The sequence below is a fragment of the Lactuca virosa genome, chromosome 3, assembly GCF_052849685.1.
Source record: "Lactuca virosa cultivar CGN04683 chromosome 3, Lactuca_virosa_CGN04683_v6, whole genome shotgun sequence".
Classification (NCBI taxonomy): Eukaryota; Viridiplantae; Streptophyta; class Magnoliopsida; order Asterales; family Asteraceae; genus Lactuca; species Lactuca virosa.
In genome coordinates, this window is record NC_136428.1 from 5,204,935 (window position 1) to 5,218,075 (window position 13,141).

The window sequence follows — 13,141 nt, forward strand, 5'->3', positions numbered from 1 at the left end:
CTTGAGCTTGTGTGATCATTTTTGGTGTTTTGAAGGAGAAGGAATCATTTTTGAAGCATTGGTCTAGCTTGCAAGTCTCATCATTAGCATCTTCTCGGTTACTTTCTAGACCATTGTAAGCATTCAAGACTCACACTTTATGTTATGAGTGTGCTAGATCAGGTTTTTTCCCACTTTTTTGTATGTTGGGTTGGGTAAAATTCATGAAATCCATAAAAGTTAGCAACTTTATGGATTGTTGAGGTCCCTTGGTGAACATGTGTTATAGATCTGAAGTTTGTTGCTATTTTGGGCTTCATGCATGTGATCTTTGGTGGCATTTCTTCATTTTGACCTAAGTTTGAGTGTTAGACTTACATTGGACATGCAATACTGAAAAACTCCGATCTTTGTGATGTATTAGGCCTTAGGAAGGGTTTTGGAAAGTTTGAAGGAATGGCTTAACAGGTTAAGAGCTAAATCTGTTAAGTTATTGGAAGGCAGTTCCCACGACGTGGCATTTAGGTGGCCACGGTATGGTGACTGGGGAGGGTGCCCGACTGTTTTGTCACTCAGTGCCCATGACGTGGCCTATGGGTGGCCATGACATGGACACCTATCGAAGTTTACTTTGACCGTTGACTTTTTGACCATAGATGACTTTTTGTCAATTTAGAGGGTTTAGGGTGTAAACTGAGTGGGTACTTCTTTATTGTTATTAGGTGTTTTGTTGTACCGATATTCACCGTGTGAGAGTTGTTGTGTTCTAGCTGCTACGTGCAAGGTGAGTCTTCTCACTATACTATAAGACACTAGGTGTCGATTTTGTGCATGTTGTCTTTGTGACTCTTGTTGATGTGCTTGTATGTGGTATGCATGGAGCCGATCTGGGCTCGGAGTCATTATAGACTCGGGGTTGATACATCCGATGGAGCCGGTCTGGGCTTGGAGTCAATATGAACTCGGGGTTGATACAAACATGGGGTTGTTACAGACCTGATACAACTACGTGTTGTTATATATGTTTTATGTGGTATTTGGGGGGGTGGGGGGCTCACTAAGCTTCTTGCATACAATTGTTGATTTACTGTGTTTCAGGCACTTCAGATGATCGCGGGAAGGCAGAGGCTTGATTGTACACATCCATCTGCAGTTTCTGTGATTCCTATGTTTTGATACTCTAATATCTTGAGATGATTGTATTTGATACTTATGTTTTATGGAAAAAAATGATTTTACCGTATGATAGTTTATTTTATTTCCTTTTTTTATAGCTTTTAGCCATTTTTTCTAGTATTGCATTGTATATTTTATCTCATTCTTTATCTTGGATTGTATCGAATACTTTCTATTTTGCATGAGGTGTTTTGCAGGCTTCTGGAGTCTCGATGTTGTTGCGGTTTAGCTTGGAATGGGATTGGTGGGTTTTTGAGGCACTATTGGGCTTTATGGATCCATCAAAGAAGAAGTGGGCTTAAAATGTTGAAGACTTGGACGAAGTGGGCTTATGAAGATCGGTCATGGACTCTTATTATTGGGCATGGACTATTCATTTCAAGCTTGAAGATGATTGGCTAAATTTGAATCATGTGAGGTATGGAGGGGATCAAGAGAATCTTGAGTAATGGAGAAAAAGAGCTAATAGTGTTTCAGCACCATTTACGAGGGTGGAGGTCTCAGTTGCTCAAACTTGCGAGGGTACCCGTACAACTGCACACTGTGGGGTATTTTGGTCATTTTTCTCACCATTTTACCATGGGGGTTAGATTTGGCAGCCACACTTTGATTTTCCACCACTGGAGCATCTCGGAGGCAATTTTTGAGAGCTTGATCTACATTCTTCTCACCCTTCTAGTAGTTGTTAGTTTCTTGATGCAAAAACACTTTTATGATTGTTATCTTGTTGCCATGAGTGGCTAATCTCTTTATTTTGGTTGTCTTGGGCTAAAATCCTTGGATATTTGTGGGTTTTGAAGGATTCATGCTTGATTGTCATTTATCTTATGTTTATGATTCTAGTTCATAATTCTTATGCTTGTTTAATACTTTGATCATGAGCTTGGTATTTAAATGATCAATTGTTGGTTTATTTCTTTGATTCAACATTGAATCATTGAATTTGCTTAGAACAAGGGCTTTATAATGGTAGAAATCATCTTTAGCTTATCGATCACGACTCCTTTATGGATGTGTAAGCATTGACCTCCTCTAGGAATTGAAGATTTCGTCATTCTTACGGCTAATCAACTTTCTTGGGTTCAATTGCTTCAATTGAATCCTTTATTTTGATTAAGAAGGTGTGTTGTGGGCTTCCCCAACCTCCATACTACCTTTGAGGAATCTTGGCATATCATTCTTCATGCTTTCTATAAACAATTTGGGATGAATGATAAGCTTGCATATTGAATCCTAATGATAAACACACAAATGTCCATTGTTTTGAATTGTCTTGGTTGACCAATTCTTTCCAACATTTGAGCATCTCACCATCTTGCTTAATTAGAAGTATTTTAATTATTCAAGTCTTTTAGTTTTCAAACAATTACAACCCCCCCTTTTTTTAGTTTAATTGTAGTTAATTAGTTTTATTATACTAGTTCTATTGGATTGCATTGGTGATTGAATACAACCATTTTCCCGAGTATCGATACCTCTTTTTACCATTATATTACGTTTTATTCACAAGCAAAGGGTGTAATTTACTTGGTGGACTTGACATCCCACCACCTTATTAAAAATGAAAATTTTGTTTTGAAAAATATGGGACATTACACTTATTAACTTATTTAAGAAGTTTTGGATAAGTTGTTTCATTATTAGGCATAAAATAAAAGTTTGCCAAACACTAAAAAAGAGTTATCAATTTATTTCGTTTTGATACCGGATAAACTAATCTGAACATTTTTTTAAATTTCATTTTAACACCAGATAAGCTAATAAACACTTTTACAAATAAACATAAATTGTTTTGAAAAATCAATCACAAACACCCCCATAGCTGAGATGTCAATATTTAAACTTTTGCAACATTTTTCAAGTAGTTAGGGTAAATATAGGTGAATTAAAGTTGGTAAGATTGGTGGATGTCATACCATAGCATACCATACTTTTAGTCTGTCATGTCATTTTCCCATCACGTCATAAAATTAGTGGGTGTCATACCACATCTAACCACATTTTTTTAATTATATAAAATTAATAAAAGGAAAATATTTTATATAATAAAAAACAATTACATAGCTAAAACGATCATTAATTAAAACACTACATTATAAGACTAATTGTAATATTTTTTTCATTATTTTCGTCCTACCCGTCAAAACCATATCGAACTTGTTTCCGGAGAGATGATCGATAGACTTTGTTAAAAATTCTAGATCGCGATTTTTGTGCTTCTACTCTCGAGCTCTTTGCCTCTTTTCTTGGGCTTTATTTTTCTCCATCAATTTCTTCTTTTCAAAATTCAAACGACTTTCAAAATTCAAATTGTAAATTCGTCTGATATCAACCCATCGGTCGTACTATCTCTTCAAGTTTCAGTTCATGTTCTTTGTTCAAACCAACCCCAAAATATGCATCCGATGAAGTAGTGTAATGCGTCTTAGAAACTTTGGTTCTTTTCTCACCACCTTTTTAACCATACTTTTTTTATCCATTTCGGGGCCATGGATAAAAATCTCCAAACATCGATAAATTTGAACGGCCGCTTATTATTATCAATACAAAAGATTATAAGCGTTTTCTGGAAAATCCGTAGTCGTTTTCCCCACTTTTCTGTTGACTTGCCAAGTTGTTGTAAATCCCATTGAATTTTGTAACCATTCTGTTCATCACTAGAAATTTGCTATTACACTGGTATTTAGTACGGTAATCGTCAAGACCCATACATTTAATAAATACCTCCATAATGCGTCCCCAAAAATGGTCATCTTTTTGCGCATTTCCGGTTTTGGGATCCTCCGAAATATCGACCCATGATTCCACTAATCTCATCTCTTCTTCTGGTTGCCATTGATGAGACGCCATTTTTGCTTTTCTAACCGGTGTGTTTCCTTTTCCTCAATTTTTAGGGTGGGATGGTTTGGGTTGGGTTTCCCAAACAATTTCGGGTTCAGGTTCGGGTAACGATACGAGATCGGGTTAGGTTTCCCGAATAAATTCGACTTCCTTTGTTGAGGGTTGACTTCCCGAATGTATTCGAAAGGGGGAAATTTTTTGAAACATGGTTAGGCTAGGATATTGCATCATGTAATGTTGTTGTGGTATTTGTTGGTAGTAAAATTGTTGGAGTTGGGGATGGGATTGGGGCGAAAGCATAGATGGATCAAGTTGCCGTCCGTAAACCGACGAATCTAAAGGTAGAACATTTGCATGCGGTTTGTTTCGAACGGTACATTGAGGGTTGTTTGGATTTATTTTTGGAGAATAAAGATTTAAGCGGTTTTGTAGTTGAATGTAGTAGTGGTGTGAATATAATATACTGGCAGAATTTCGTATATGCCCTTGCTAAACAACTAAATATCGTATTTGTCCGGCCTAAACTTTAAATATCGTATTTTCCCTTATTAATATTTTTTAATATCATATATACCCAAATTTAGTTTTTTATAATTTTTGTTGATTTATAATTGTTTTTTATAATCTTAAATCATTAAAATTAAAATAAAAACTTGTAAATGGACAATAATGCCCTTAGTTCGTAAATCCAATACAACACATGTTTACAACATATTACTTACGATCGTTGTTCTTCGCCTTCTCCCTCTGTTCACCATCAAGTTTCCCTCTGTTCAATCTTCTATTCTTGACTTCGTGTATACATCGATCAAATATACCAGTGATTTATTCGAATGTTGGAGGTAGCCACATACGACATCTGGGATGCAGGTATTCATCAGAAGGCAGAGATTTAGAATGAGATTTTCGTCTTTAGGGTTCATAGTTTCAATTGTTCAGATTCGTTTACAGTTGCGATTTAGGATAAATTACATGAATATTGTTTTCAGCTGTTCAACTTCTTTTATGTCTCTCTGTCTTATACTATCCCTATATTTAATCTATTGTTTATTTCATTATAATTTTGTTCAAAGATGTAAATGCTTAAAATTGAAACAACCAAATTAGATATGGTATAGTCGATTGGATGCCTAAAGTTCTTGCTTTTGCTCTTTATCAAGCTGATGGACACAAATTAGACTGTGATTTGCAGTTTGGTTGTGATCATACTCGATCTAACAAGAAAGATATTTTTGCAGCTGCCTTACCTGAACTTTTGGATGAACTCGTCAGCTCAATGGATGTGAATGATTCAGTTGATCCTAGCATAAGGTAGATGTCCAATGTGATTCTGATTTGAATTTTAGGTTCATATTATTGATGCATTCTAGTGATTTGGAGTCTCAAAATCATTAAGGTCATAGTGTAGAATGTGTTCATGTCTTTAGCATGATTTAAGAATGTTATCTTTCAAAGCTTGCTACATACATTATGTGCATATTGGCATGGTTTTTAGCTCATAAGACCATTGGCAACTATAATTGAGATCATTAGCAGTTGTAAATTGAGATGCATAAAGTTGTGTTGCAAATAAATTGAAATATTAGCATGATGAGTTACTGACCGATTAAATGTTGTTCTTGCTTTTGCTCTTTACGAATGTGTATTTAATGTGATAAGCAACCCAATTGTACTGGCTTTGCCTTTGTTCAAACCAAAGAAATGTAATTATGCCTTACATTGAGAGTGATTTGAATTTTGAGTTTAAATTACCAACAATATGTTACTTGATTATTACTATCATGTAGAAGAAGTTGCAGCCCCCTGATTCTTTTTTGTGGTTTACATACAGGTTATCAAGGGTTCCTCAGATGATAAAAGAAATTGAAAAAATCTTGACAGACAACGAGGAACTTCCAGGATTTTTAAGGAACCATTTTGTTGGTCTTCTTAACAACATCGACAGGAAGCTGCTCCATGCAAACAAAATATTTCACTTCAATTTGTGTTTCTTGGTGGATATGTAAAGAAGTGTACACGTCATACTTTTACTGTCGTATATCAAGAAGAAGTAGAAGGATGGGTGTTAGAGTCTAGATTTTGTTGAAAAGTTTATGCATCCGTGGTTTAAACTAGAGTTAGGGTATGAAACATAGTTACTTAGCCATCTTATGTGCACAACAAAAGCTTTATCGATGAGAACATTTTTTTGTCTTATCAACTTAATGATCTTTGGTTGTTTACTATCTCTTTTATACAATAAAGCAATCAATTTTGTTGAAAATATACACATGAAGTGAATGAATGTACTTACAAAGTACATTGCTATAAGAAATCAATTTTTTTCATTTTTCACAAAAGGTCAGATCACCTTCTTTTAACCAACCATTTTTTCCTTTTTAACAATGTACTTACAAAGTACATTGCGATAACTAATCAACTTTTTTTTCACTTGTCACAAAAATGTAATGGTTTAGAAAAATTCTTTTTACAGAAAATATCCATATTAGTCACCATTACATCAACCAGTAGTCCTTGTGTAAATTATAGTTATAGTCCTTGTGTATAATTATTTTTTGCAGAAATGGTCCCTGCATGTCACAAAAAGTCCATGCTTATAAACCTTTTTACATAAAAGGCCCATATCAGTCATCATTACTGGTCCTTGTGTAAATTACAATTATAGTCCCTACACATAATTCTTTTTGCAGAAAAGGTCCCTATATGTCACAAAAAGTCCCTGTTCATAAAACCTTTTTACAGAAAAGGCCCATATTAGTCACCATTACTGGTCCTTGTGTAAATTACCATTATAGTCCTTGGGCATAATTTTCTTTTTTGCAGAAATGGTCTTTGTATGTCTCAAAAAGTCCCTCTTCATAAAACCTTTTTTTATAGAAAAAGGTCCATATTAGTCACCATTAGTGGGCCTTGTGTAAATTACAGTTATACTCCTTGTGTATAATTCTTTTTTGCAGAAATGGTCCCTTTAAGTAACCATATATACCAAGTTGACAACAAATGAAAATCTGTGAAAGGAAAACTATATTAAAATACTTATTTATGTCATGTACTAACAAAAGAATCCATTAATTGAACCCTAATAAAGAACATTTACAACTAAAGCTAACAAAATTGTTAAAAGGACCAACTAATTTCACGAGATTTTTCATGTAGAGCCCGAAACTCCCAAACCACCATAGGATTTTGTATTATTTCCATGTATGCTTGAAAATGACATTATTTAACTATATATTTTAGGCCATTATCTTAATATATTTGATTAAAATGTTATATTTTTTGATATATGATACTTAATATGCTTGAAAATGTTCAACTATAGTTAAAATGTGAGTTGGGATGCAAAAGGAGGAGAACGGAGCTGAAAAATACACAAAGAGGATGTTGTTCGTAGCTTGACCCCTCGGCAGTGTTTTTACCATATCTCATGACTCGTAACTCCAATTGAAGTGACTCAAAATGATCTGAAACTAGACAAAATTTTGGTTGACTTTCGTGTCTTGAGAAAAGTCTTATTCCAAAAGACCACGCTGTGGAAAAGCCATCTCCACGGCGTGGCAAATTAGTTTTTGCGTGGACACGAAGTTTCAATCTACCACGGCGTGGCAAGTTGTTGGCCATGCCGTGGAGCCGAAAATATATAAAAACATAGGATTTTCAACCCTAATCGGTGTGCAGCCTTTGGGGGAGGGGGGGGGGGCTATAGTTGCGACTTTAACTTCGTTTTGAAGTCCAGAAACCCTCTAAGGGACGATTTTGAAGCTAGAGATTTGATTAGAGCAAGTATTTGAAGATTCAAGCGCTATTGTATCGAGATTTCACTTCGCGTTTGCTTGATGATCATGTCTAGCAATCTTTTGGTGATGTTGTTCTTCTTTAGTTTACTGAATATGGTATAAAAACCTTTACTTTCACTAGATCTTAATGAACCCGAGTTGAATATGTTTTGATTTCATTAGTTGGATTATGTGAGTTTTGTTAATACTTGTGTTTGATTGATAACTTTACCTATCATGTTAAAGTTATGATTTTTATTTCCTATTGATGAATTATGTGTAGTTGAGAGGACCAATCTAATTACATTAACTTGAATCTTAATTAGTTTATGATCATTAAAGTGTTAGGACTAGAGATTGATCATATCCTAGGGTTAGGCGGTATTAATCGACGACTTTAACTGTGTTAGAGACTATTAGATATCCATGCTATGCTTAGAATTATATTCATGACCATTGACAATAAATGACTAGATCATCTCGTTCGTAGTTCGAATATATATAAGTAATTATGTGTTTACTAATTGCATGATCATTGTGTTAGTTTTTCATTAATTATTATTACTAGGATATCCGACCAAAATAACTAGTCATATTAAAATTTGATAATCAACTCATTAATCCATTGCACTTCTAATAAATCAAGTATAGAAACTTGGGGGATTCGTATTCTAGTGGAAGTACTTCTTATCTATTGTTTCCACTTAGTTTTTTAGTTTTGTTGATTAATTGAGCGTTAAAATTAGTTTAATTTTGTTTACACAAAAACCACATTTTACTTTACTATTATTAATTTAATTAACATTTAAATTATTTGATCTAAACCATCACGTTCCCTGTGTTCGACACCCTTTCTTACCACACCTATATTACTTCACGACTAGGTGCACTGCCTATTTGTCTTTAAGACTAGTTGAGATTTGATAGGACTTTATAAATAAAAAACTAGTGTAAATAAAACACAACACATGTACATATGCTAGACACTAAACTTGTCACACATGACAATTACAATTTCTTTCATCTAGGTTGACCTCCCAACGTGTTCCCTTGTACTTCACTTCAGCTTGATTCTCACAACTTCTAGTAACTTCATATTCACCCAATTTCTACATGAAAAAAAATAAAAATACATATATTATAGATATATATGTATTATTGAAGTAAAAACTAAAGTAAATATACTCATTTAACAAAATAATTTAACATGCTTACCTTAGCGATGTCATTGAGATGGTTCTTAGAAATAAGAACCAAGGCGCCATTCCATCTATTCACCAAATTCCGTTTCTTATCAAACCATTTCACAATCTCTTCCCTAATTGCATCAGGGAGATCAAGAAGGGGTTATAGCACAATTTACAAAAGGTTACTATAGTAATTGGAGTCGAGGTTATTCTCTGTTGTCATATAAATAGTTACTTCTTTCTCGTTTCCATACATGCTACGCGTAGCCATGAACTTTTCATCAGAATCAAGCTCAATGAAGGATTTTTCTGGTGCATACTTGTCAACATAAAGAATTGAAAATATTGGATTGTTCTTTGATGAATAACGCTTTATCACTTCTTCATGTAGTTGACTTAACTTGTATATAAATGTGTCTATGTGGATACATTTTTGAGAGCCAAAACAATAAATTTGCCTACAACTGTTATTCGTTAGCCGAAAGTAACCCCCGTATTTTAATTTTAACTTGAACTTGGATGTTGGTATATGCCTGAAATTGAAAATTAATTAGAGAAACATTCATAAAATTTAGTAAAAGTTTAATAAATTAAAATTAAGTTATTCACATAAACAACCTTAATTATTGGAGATGCAGCCCTGCTCTCCCGCATTGGATTTGATGTGTCATGAAGGGTAATATCTTCTGTTTGAGAATGATCTTCCGATATTGGTTTGTATCGCCTTTACAACATAATTTTAAATTGTTTGTAAGAAACAAAATATAGATATAGAATTGGTTAAAGACACCGAAACCCACAAACGACATTATACTTTCAGATAATATGCAACAAATAACAACCTTTGATCTATGAGCCAAGAAACATCAACTAGCACATTAATCCAAATGATTTTTTTTTCTATTGCTAATGTATTTTCAATATACGTAAATGGCCACAGTAAAAGGAATTTATAAATTGCATTGAAGTGGGCCCTCCATTACACATAATTCAAGCATTCTAGACCGTTGTAGTTCAAGATTATCATTGTAAAGACATTATCTTGGAACATCAAGATAGAAGGGTTTAAGATCAAGTGCATTAGATAAGTTTCAACACATTCATGGTTCACGTATAAGTTTCAACACATTCATGTGAAAAAATCAATCAACAACACAAACGAAATTGGTTTTAGTTCAAGATTAAAATTGTAAAGATATTATCTTGAAACATCAAGATAGCATGAGTTTATGATCAACAAGAATGAAATCGACAACAAAGAAATCAACAACAACGAAATTGGAGAGACCGAAAATTGAAATAGGGTTGTCGATTACCTGATGTTAATGCGTGCTTGATTCATGTCTGTGTGCGACATCAGGGGAATAACGATGTTATGTTGTGCGATCGGAAGGAAGTAGTAACAGGTGTGTGCGACAAACGTGAATAGGAAGTAGGAAGCAAAGATCGTAATCTTGTGAACGTGTGTGCATGTATGGTGTATCGAGACTTAGAACTAAAGGCATTATTGTCTATTTAAAATGTTTTTTTTAATTATAATCATTTAAAAATATGAAAACTAATTATAAATCATTAAAAATTAGATTTGGGTATATATTATATTAAAAAACATTAAGAAGGGATATTATGATATTAAGAGTTTAGGTTGAGTAAATACGAAATTTAGCTGTTTAATAAGGGCATATACGAAAGTATCATATATATATATATATATATATATATATATATATATATATATAGAGGTAGGTTCATGTATTCTAATTAGTTATTGTGTGGATGTAGGAATCAATGTAGGCCAATCATTTTAAAAGGGTAATTATGTAATATTACATTTAATTTATTTTAATTATGGTACATATTTAACATTTAAAATCTTTAAAAACCTTAAAATCAGGAAAATCAGTTTACAAACCCTACATAATCACCCATCGACCCTCTTTATCACATTCGATCATCTTCCATGCTCCTCCCCCTCCGAGCTTCTATCTGTTACTCTGTCTTCTCTTTCTGATCTATATTCTATACTTCGAGCTTCTATATACACTGGCGAAGATGGTTTTGATCAAAGGATGTAACCCTGTTCCCCTTTCCTCTGTGTGCGAGTAGACCATCCATGTCGTTTATGTGTTTTTTTTTTCTGCATCCATCGATCCCAGCCATTGCGACCAACCATTACCTCCCTAGTTTTTGTTTCGTTTATCCAGACCACCGCAACCACCAAGTCCCCACCGATGACCACTAATTCCCAATTTTTTCCCTATTGGTCGAGATCTTCGTCAAATCGCATGGCTCCGCCTTCCCCTTCAAAACCAGGTAATCAATTGATCCATCCAGTTCATAAAGTATATTGAATATGTTTCTTGTGGTTTACCGATTGTCACTATTTTAATGTTTGGGTCTATGTGCGATTTATCAGATCCTTTGTATCATTCAAATTGATCATTGGATCAAATATGCTCACATGTATGTTAAAAGTATCTAATTTGTGTTCAAAAGCATGTGTTATGGACCCATCAAAAGTAATAGCACGGTTGGGGAAGGAACTTTTTGTTTTTTGATTCAAAGACTAGTAGGTTTAAATCGCAAGTAGTTTGTAATATATTAGAGCTTTAATGAAGTATTTTAGTTCTAAATGTGGTGAACTTGTGATATTGAACTGAACATATGTTTGGGGATCGTGTTTTTCTAGCTTGTTTCTTGAGTTTAAAGTGATTTTAACTTTATAATTGATTTAGATTCGTTAAACTTGTTCAAAAACCATGCGATTATCAATCCTCGTAGGCTTAAGTTACAGTAGTCTGTAATTTATGAGAGCTTTACGTTTTGAAGTATCTTAGTTCTGAATGTGGTGAACTTGTGACATTGAACTGACATCTGTTTATCACCAATTGATCATTCCATCTGAAGTTTTTCAAAATTAAGTGTTCAAACTTGATAACTGATTTAGTTTCAATTGTGTTTTACTCATTCTTATTTCCTGAGAGCAGGATACTGGATTTCCCTTGACAGAGAGCGATAGACTTGGACTTCATGGTATACATCAAAATTAAGTCCATAGTGATACCTGCTTGTAATTGGTGAAGGAGGTATGGTTGCCTTCATTTTCTTTTTTGCCTTCTGTATTTGTTTCTCTATAATCAATTTCTTTTCATAAAATATACATCTAATTTTGTTTTGTATGCACCAGATGGAGATCGATACTCCTTCCTTCTCTCTGTATTGGGGTATTTCCGATCCTATCTTCTTATGTGTCAGCTGCATTTCTGGGCTTTGTCATTGCAGGTGTTCTAACATTATATGTAAGTGTTTGTCTTTCCACAATTTAATTTACCATTTTTATACTATATTCTTGAATCTTGATTTTGTAAGGTCTTACATATCAAGACATATCATCTCTATAAAAGAAATAAGGGCTCAAATCAAGAAATAACAACTACTTGCATTGATTTGACAATATTTTTATTCTGTACTAATAGATGTTTCTTATGGAATACATCATTATTCTTTTTATTTATCATAGACGTTTCTCACAAAATGTTTCTTACTTATTTGTCATGAACAGAGTCATGAACAGGTACATATGTGTATGCAGTAGAGACTGATTTGAATCCTGGTGAAGAATGAAAAGAAGGCAACAATATTCGTTCAGAATCATGGATTAGCATGTTTTTCTGTCCGAATGAATTAACAACAATATTCTATCATAATGTATTAGTGTTCTACTTAGACTTCAATGTTTTATTTGATTTTTAACCATTCTCAGTTGTATTTTTTAAGAATAAATATAATTGTTAACCATTATTAATTGTATTCTTTCAGAATGAATGTCATTTATGTATGTTCATAGTTGTATTTGTTAAGAATGAATGTAATTACTGATTTTAAGATATTAAAATTCTTTTCATATAAAATTTGTATTCATTAAAAATTATTAATCTTGATAATATATGTTTATAGTTTTCTGTCAAAATTTAATGTTTTTTTCAAGATAGTGATAAACACATTCTTTTAGAATGTCTGAATTAATATATTTATTATCCAAAAAATCAGATTTTTAAATTTTAGAGAATTAATTATTCCCTAAAATCTGTAATTTTTCTTTTTAAAATTTATGTTAATTGACTAAAATACCCTTAGAATGAAATTAGAAGGTATTTTTCAATTATATTTAATTTAAAAATA

The 13,141-nt window shown here is 33.1% G+C and overlaps 1 long non-coding RNA gene across 1 annotated transcript; it reads left to right on the plus strand.

Annotated features, from left to right (window-relative positions):
- Positions 1–10,878: 10,878 nt before the first annotated feature.
- Positions 10,879–12,776, plus strand: LOC145162186 (uncharacterized). Its single transcript, XR_013738943.1, has 4 exons — positions 10,879–11,272; positions 11,947–12,045; positions 12,147–12,258; positions 12,522–12,776. It is a non-coding gene; the product is annotated as an uncharacterized LOC145162186 (long non-coding RNA).
- Positions 12,777–13,141: the final 365 nt, after the last annotated feature.